Raw genomic sequence first — 9297 nt, forward strand, 5'->3', positions numbered from 1 at the left:
GGGGTGTATTTATAGGCATAAGTGGAGCTAGGAGAGTCCAAATGAGGTGCGGTTTTTGGCCACGCGATCGTGATCGAACGCTCTAGATGATGGAGCAGAGTTTGGTGGGTTTTGGGCCAAATTGGAGGGGTGTTGGGCTGCAACACACACGAGGCCTTTTCGGTCCCTCGGTTAACCGTTGGAGTATCAAACGAAGTCCAAATGATATGAAACTTGACAGGCGGTCTACCGGTAGTAAACCAAGGCCGCTTGGCAAGTCTCGGTCCAATCCGGAAATGTTTAAACCCCACACACGAAAGAAAGCTAGAATTGACCACCGGAGGAGAACGAAGCGCCGGAATGCAAAACGGACAACGGGGAAAATGCTCGGATGCATGAGATGAACACGTATGCGAATGCAATGCACATGATGACATGATATGAGATGCATGAAAATGAAAACAACACACGGAGGCAAAGACCCGAACCCGAGAAATAAATATAACTTAACGCCGGAAATGGCAAGAGTTGGAGTACAAATTGGGAAAGTATATCTGGGGCGTTACAACACTCCACCACTACGAAAGGATCTCATCCCGAGATCTAGGACTGAAAGAACGCCGGGTACTCAGAACGGAGGTGATCCTCGCGTTCCTAGGTTGCTTCACGGTCGGAATGGTGCGACCACTTGACTTTGAGAAATTTGATTGACTTGTTGCGAGTCTTGCGTTCAGTCTCTTCAAGAATAGCAACTGGGTGCTCACGATAAGAGAGATCTTCTTGGAGCTCAATGTCCTCAAAGTTGACTGTGCGGTCAGGAGTCTTGAAGCACTTTCGAAGCTGAGAGACATGAAACACATCATGAACATTTGCAAAGTTTGAAGGAAGCTCGAGTTGATAGGCGAGGTCGCCTCTCTTGCTGACAATCTTGAAAGGTCCCACGTATCTAGGGGCAAGCTTCCCTTTGATACCGAAGCGACGAGTACCCTTCATAGGAGAGACGCGGAGGTAAACATGATCTCCGATCTCGAAAGCCAAATCACGGTGCTTACTATCATAGTAGCTCTTCTGGCGGGATTGGGCTGCTTTGAGGTTATCACGAATGACTTTGCACATTTCTTCTGCCTCTGTGATTAAGTCATTATCCAGCAGCTGACATTCACTGGTTTCAGACTAGTTGAGAGGGGTACGACACTTCCTGCCATACAGAATTTCAAATGGGGCCTTGCCCGAACTTGCTTGAAAACTGTTGTTGTAGAAGAATTCAGCATAAGGAAGACAATCCTCCCATTTCATGCCGAAGGAGATCACACAAGCCTGAGCATATCTTCAAGAATCTGGTTGACACGCTCGACTTGACCGCTTGTTTGAGGATGGAAAGCAGTGCTGAAGCGGATGTTAGTGCCCATGGCCTTCTGAAAAGAATCCCAAAACTTGGAGGTAAAGATGCTGCCACGGTCTGAAGATATCACTTGAGGAATACCGTGCAGAGAGACAATACGAGAGGTATAGAGTTCCGCCAATTGAGCTGCAGTGATCGACTCTTTGATAGGCAGAAAGTGAGCCACTTTGGTGAGCTTGTCGATAACGACGAATATAGCATCATTGCCACGCTTGGAATTTGGAAACCCAATCACAAAGTCCATTTCAATGTGGTCAAACTTCCATTCTGGAATGGCAAGAGGTTGGAGGAGACCTGCTGGCCTTTGGTGTTCTGCCTTCACTCTTCTGCAGACATCACATTCGTTCACGAATTGAGCGATCTCGCGCTTCATTCGAGTCCACCAATAAGCTTGCTTGAGGTCCTGATACATCTTCGTACTCCCAGGGTGGATGGAGAGGAGAGAATTGTGAGCCTCGTTCATGATCACTTTACGAAGTTCACCTTTGGGTACAACAATTCGATCCTCGAAGAAGAGAGTGTCCTTGTCATCAAGGCGGTAGCACTTGTACTTGGACTGACTCTTTGCAATCCCAATCTTCACCTTTTTCACCATAGCATCAAGAAGCTGGGCTTGGCGAATCTGGTCTTCTAAGGTAGGAGAGACTTGAAGGTTGGCGAGGAAACCTTGAGGAACAACTTGCAGATTCAGTTTGCGGAAAGCTTCACAAAGCTCGGGTTGATACAGCTTAAGAATCAGACTGTTACAATACGCTTTCCTGCTCAAAGCGTCAGCAATCATATTAGCCTTGCCTGGAGTATACTCGATACTCGGATTATACTCTTGAATCATTTCGACCCATCGAGTTTGCCTGAGGTTGAGATTAGGCTGAGTGAAGATGTACTTGAGACTCTTGTGATCAGTGAAAATGTCCACTTTTCTTCCCAATAGAAGATATCTCCAAGTCAACAGAGCATGCACAACTGCCGCCAACTCGAGATCATGAGTGGGGTAGTTCTTCTCATTAGGCTTCAACTGGCGAGAGGTATAAGCAACAACTTTCTTCTCTTGCATCAATACTGCTCCAAGACCTTGGAGAGAGGCATCACAAAAGACCTCGTACGGCTTGGATTCATCAGGCGGAGTCAAAACTGGAGCAGTGATCAACTTCTCTTTCAAAGTGTTGAAGGCAATATCACACTCCGGAGACCAAACCTACTTGACGTGCTTCTGAAGAAGATCAGAGAGAGGCTTCGCGATCTTAGAAAAGTTTTCAACGAATCTTCGGCAATAGCTTGCGAGACCGAGGAAACTGCGGAGTTGCTTCACATTCTGAGGAGGTTCCCAATTCACAATTGCAGACACCTTCTCAGGATTCACGGCAATGCCCTTGGCAGAGATGATATGACCAAGATAAAGAACCTTATCGAGCCAAAATTCACACTTGGAGAACTTGGCGTAGAACTGATGTTCCCTAAGCTTATGAAGCACCAAACGCAAGTGCTTGGCATGATCTTCCTTGTTCTTGGAGAAAACCAGAATGTCGTCGAGATAGACCAAAACGAAGTCATTGGTGTAGGCGTTGAAGATGAAGTTCATCATGCGAGAGAACGTCGGAGGAGCGTTGACGAGGCCAAAAGACATGACTGTGTATTCGTATGAACCAAAGCTTGTCCTGAGCACCGTCTTGGGAATATCTTGCTCACGGATACGAATCTGATGATAACCCATACGGAGATTAAGCTTGGAGAATACTTGAGCACCTTTGAGTTGTTCGAACAGCTCATTGATGTTGGGAAGTGGGTATTTGTTCTTGATGGTCTTCTTGTTCAATGGACGGTAATCAACACAAAGTCGTTCCGAACCATCCTTCTTCTTCACAAAAAGAACACCACAACCCCATGGAGAAGAACTAGGCCGGATGAGACCCATTCTCTCTTGCTCATCGAGTTGTTTCTTCAGCTCCTTCAACTCTTCAGGTCCAAGCTTGTAAGGACGTTTGCACATAGGTTCCGTGCGGGGCTCAAGATCAATAACGAATTCAACTGGCCGGTGCGGAGGCATTCCTGGGAGCTCTTCTGGAAAGACGTCTTGATATTCGCAAACGACTGGAATTTGCGAGATAGCATCCAGTTCACCCTTCTCATTGAGAGAAAATAGACGGATGGTATTATCCCGAGCGGCAAAGACAATTACATCCTCAGACGAATGAGTCAATTGAATATGCCTGACTGCACAATCAAGCTGAGCCTTGTGCTTAGAAAGCCAATCCATCCCGAGAATAAGATCAATATCTGAGTTACCAAGGATCATTGGAGAAGCCAGAAACTTGAAATCACCCATCATGATAGAATTATCCGGAACTTCATAGTTTGCAAGCAAGCATCTACCCGGAGAGACAACTGCTAGCGGCTTATGCATAACTTGAGAAAACCACCCATGCTTAGATGCAAAAGGTCTCGAGATAAAACAATGCGATGAACCAGTGTTAAAAAGAACTTTTGCAGGAACATCATTAACAGGAAGGTTACCCATGATGACATCTGAAGAATCCTCTGCCTGAGCTGCATTCACCATATTGACCTTGGCGTACTTGGGGTTATGCTTGACCACAGCTGTACTTGCCGATCTGACAGGAGGAGGAGGAGGAAGACGCCTCTGGTTGGTACACTTGTTGGCATAGTGACCCTTTTCTTGGCACTTGTTGCACGTAACCTCTGAGAGCGGACGGTGGTATGGAGCACTCGATCTTGGAGGTTGAGACGAAGACTTGTTCTAAAAGCCAGGGTTGGGTGGGTGGGAAGAACCACTGCCACCTTTGCTCTTCTGCTGATACGGCTGACGGAACGGAGGAGGAGGAAGCCAATACTTCTCCTGCTTGGCCACTTGAGTAGAGGAAGAAGGAGTAGCATCTCTGACTCGCTTCCTGGAAGCATCACACCTCAACTGAGCAGCCTCTTGCTTCAGTGCCATGTTGTAGAACTCATCGTATCTCAACGGCTCAAAGAGGACAAGAGCGAGCTGAGTTTCTTCTCGGAGACCACCCCTGAACTGGTATATCATGCTCTTCTCATCAGGGACGTCCTGCTTGGCAAAGCGGGCGAGCTTCTGTAACAACTTGTTGTAGTCATAGACAGACAAAGAGCCTTGCTTCAGATTGCGGAATTCCTGACGCTTACTTTCAACCACACTTTGAGGGATGTGATGAGCTCGGAAATCTTGACGGAAATCATCCCAAGTGATCAGACATCCACCTCTGGAATCCTTGTACTGCTGGAACCATTCTGCAGCCTGATCTTTGAGTTGGAAGGAAGCGAACTTGACGAAATCTTCAGGCCTGACGTTGCTGCATTCAAAATGCTTGCCCAGATCCAAAAGCCAATCGTCAGCATCGGAAGCCTCAACACAATTGCTGAACGTCTTTGGACCATTAGCAAGGAACTAGTTTAGTGTAGCAAAGTGGTGCTGATTGTTGCCTTGATTCCCTTGACTGCCTTGATTTCGCTCTTGGAGAATTTGCATGATCAACTGTGTGTTTGCATTGGTTGCGGCCATCACAGCTTGCCATGCCTCCGGAGGAGGTGGAGGTGGTGGCGGATCTGGATTCGGAGTCGTGCGTGTTGGAGGAGCCATCCTGAAGAGGTTGACCACCATTAGCACATTGATAGACAAAATATTGAAGCTCAATCCAACGGAATGAAAATTGCAACATAAAGTCTTCACATCCGAACAAAATGAACAAATGCATTCCTCTTGAAGTGGTCACATATCCCTAAATTGCGAAGCCACGTAGAATTAGGTAGAAGAATTAAATCAACAAGGTACGGCTCAAGAACGAATAATCGGTAAGAAATCCCAATCTCATACCAATATCCGTGGAAGAAGAACTAGAGCTACGAGAATTCCCACCTATGAAACTCCCGAAACTTTCCGGTTATGCAATCAGGTGTTGGGGATACAGGGGAAGCATAATATCTCACCCAAACTAGCAATTCCTACATCCAGCTGTATCCATCCTTCAACACATAACCAAGAAACCTTCGGAAACCATCTACCTCAACCTTCAAAAAGCATCCGTTATACAAGTTATGGCGATACTCCCGAACTCCCGCCCCAGTACTGGGTGGCGTCGAGGTTATCTCACCAACGAACTGCATAAAAGAGATTTTCGATGTCGGCGAACATATCTCAAGCATTCCAGAATTGCAACGATAAAATTATGATGACAACACCTCAGAGCTCAACTCCCCGGGACACTTCCACTAAACCCCTGACAGGAGGCACCAAGACAATGTTCTCATCATAAGCCATCGGAACGATTCCAAGATACTCGCGTGATCCTAAAATTATTTTAGTGAAATTTGAGAAGAGAAGAGTCAAAACTCTACGTTAGGATGCCTTACCAGAGCGATGAAGGGACTGGGAAGTAAAAAGAATTCCTAAGCACTCTGATATATAATTCCTAAATGACTCAAAACATTTTTCTAGACACAACTCGGCTTCTAAAAACGATCAAGCAATGGGGCTCCTAAGGTCGGGGATGGCTCTGATTACCAACTTGTAACGCCCTCGATGTGGCTATAGCTCCCACGTGTCGAGGCACGACTTAGAGACATAACCACATTGAAAGCAATGTCACAAGTTAGGCAATCATCACAACATCCCATGTAATATATAGAATAAAAGGGGAGATACATAGTTGGCTTACACTCGCCACGTCACATCAAAGTACATAAATAACATACATCATCCAAACACTCATGGCCCGACTACGGCACCAAAATGGAAAAGAACCCAACATGCGACACGGTCCCGATCAAACCCCAACTGGGCACCAGTACTGATCATCAGGAAAAGACACGTAGTAACGCTGAGAGTCCTCGTCGAACTCCCACTTGAGCTCGTGTGCGTCACCTGGAGCAGAATCACCTGGACCTGCATCTGGAGTTATAGTATCTGTGAGCCACAGGGACTCAGCAATCTCGCACCCTCGCGATCAAGACTATTTAAGCTTATAGGAAGGATAAGGCAAATATATGTGGAGCTGCAGCAAGCGACTAGCATATGTGGTGGCTAACTTATACGCAAAAGAGAGCGAGAAGAGGAGGCAAAGCGCGAGCGAGAATCTAGAGGAACAACCTGCGCAAGCATTACTCCAACACCGTGTCCACTTCCCGGACTCCGCCGAGAAGGGGCCATCACGGTAACACACACGGTTCATTCATTTTAATTAAATTAAAGTTCAAGTTATCTACAACCGGACATTAACAAATTCCCATCTGCCCATAACCGCGGGCACGGCTTTCGAAAGTTCAATCCCTACAGGGGAGTCCCAACTTAGCCCATGACAAGCTCTCACAGTCAACGAAGGAATAGACCTCCACCCGAGACGTTCCGATCAGACTCGGTATCCCGGTACAACAAGACACTTCGACAGGTTAAAACAAGACCAGCAACACCGCCCGAATGTGCCGACAAATCCCGATAGGAGCTGCACATATCTCTTTCTCAGGGCACACTCAGATTGTCTAAACTTCCGGTAGGCCAGCCCAGAGTTGCCCCTGGTAGCCACCGGCGGCTGACATTTTGGACCAACACTCAGAGGAGCACTGGCCCGGGGGGGTTTAAATAAGATGACCCTCGGGCTCCGGAAACCCAAGGGAAAAAGAGGCTAGGTGGCAAATGGTAAAACCAATGTTGGGCATTGCTGGAAAAGCTTTAATCAAGGCGAACTATCAAGGGGTTCCCATTATAACCCAACCGCGTAAGGAACGCAAAAATCCGGGAACATAACACCAATATGATGGAAACTAGGGCGGCAAGAGTGGAACAAAATACTAGGCGAGAGGCCGAGCCTTCCACCCTTTACCAAGTATATAGATGCATTAAGATAACATAGCAATATAATGATATCCCAATAAGTAAATAAATGGTTCCAACAAGGAACGGCTCCAATCTTCACCTGCAACTAGCAACGCTATAAGAAGGGTTGAGCAAAGCGGTAACATAGCCAATCAACGGTTTGCTAGGACATGGTGGGTTAGAGGTTCAACATGGCAATTGGGAGGCTGACAAGCAAAAGGTAGGCATCGTAGCATTGGCATAGCAAGAGCGATCAAACTAGCATAGCAAAGATAGTAGTGATTTCGAGGGTATGATCATCTTGCCTGCAAAGCTGTCAGAGTTGACTGGATCCTCAAAAGCAAACTCAACGGGCTCCTCGTTAGCGAACTCGTCTCCCGGCTCTACCCAAACAAGACAAACAAGCAACAAGGATACAATCAACCACGTGCAAGCTCAAACAATAAGATGCAATGATGGTATGATATGCGGGATGCAAAATGCAAGATATGACAGGGAATGCATGAACCTGGCACCAACTTGGAAAACCAAGTGTGCCACTGGAAAGAGGGGATGAAATCGCTTGAAAATGATATAAAGAACGCCGGAATCGGAGTTACGGTTTGGAAATGGCAAGCGATTTAAGAATGACACCGGTCTGCGATTTACAGCAAGTAGGCATCTAAATGTAACGAAATGAACATGCTACAGCCACCAAACATGAAAACAAAATACATGGCAGGGATGCACACAAGATGCTTAACAAAAGACTAGCACTGAGCCATGGCCAATTCATCCATTATGAGGTTCAAACAAGCATGGCAAAACGCAAATGCAAAACAGATTTCAGACTTAGTGAAATTAACACTTGTCTGAAATTTCAGATCACGAAGCCCTCTTCGGAGTAGCAAAACAACATGATACATGACCTGATTAAGATAAATAAGAACATGGCATGGAGCTACTCAACAAGCTTAACAAAAGTACCTAAGTGACCTGGGGCCAAAAGGGATCACAAAATATACTAACAAGCCCACGAACATAGCTAAAACACAATCAGTTTTCAGACTTAGTGAAAACTGACACATGCTGAAATATAACTCATGAAGGCATGTAAACGAGCTCGATGCACTCACTATGGTGCAAGTCATGGAAAGGCAAGCATACATCCATTAAGAAGACACAGAATACAAGCTAGACATGGCAAGAACAATGGCATAGCATGCACGGATCAACTGCAATAACTCCGGCAAAATCGCAAACGAGTTGACGATCTGCCCAGATTCACAACGAAGCAAAAGTAGAGCTCGATTGACTCAAGATAGGGTGCTCCATAATTGCAAGTAAAGACATGTATGGATAGAGAATAACAAGATTAACAAAACTCCTTTACTGATCATCCTCAAAAGAGGCACGGATCACTAGGAAACAACATGAACATATGGCATCATGAAGTAAATAATCCCAGACTTAGTAAAAACTACTAAGTCCCTGAAAACAGATTTACCGGGTGCCTCACTTTGCAAGCTTGCAAAAGTCACCACACACATCCTAAAAATGCATGGGTTGCACCTCTGGAAAGATAACAAAATGCTTAACAAAACATATGAAGGACTCACAAGCATATCATGCACACAATAATCATGGCAAAAATGACAAAAGTCTAAGATGAACTAGCGGATCTAAAAATTAACTCATGAAGCCTCCTTCTAACAGCATTTTGGGCATCAAGATGAACTCAAATGAAAATGATGAAATGGAATGAAATGATGTACTCGTCGAGGCGAACATTTTGATATGCTATATGTCCAAAACGGAGCTACGGATGCGGAGATATGGCAGGTCAAAGTTTGCTCGAAAATTAGGGTTTGGAGGAGAAAAAGTCAACCGTGAGGAGTACATCTCAGATCGAGATCAGGGCACTGTTCACGCACGCCTCCCGAGGTCGCCGGAGTCATTCGCTGGAGTGGAAGGAGGTGGCCGGAGCAGCGGGGCCGGGCCGGATCCGAGGCGGCGTGGAGGCGGCGGGGCGTCGCTGGTCCGGGGCGGCGAGGAGGCGGCGAGGGGCGGCCGGGCCGGGCGGCGTGGAGCACGG

The sequence above is a fragment of the Triticum dicoccoides genome, chromosome 2A, assembly GCF_002162155.2.
Source record: "Triticum dicoccoides isolate Atlit2015 ecotype Zavitan chromosome 2A, WEW_v2.0, whole genome shotgun sequence".
In the NCBI taxonomy this organism is placed as follows: Eukaryota; Viridiplantae; Streptophyta; class Magnoliopsida; order Poales; family Poaceae; genus Triticum; species Triticum dicoccoides.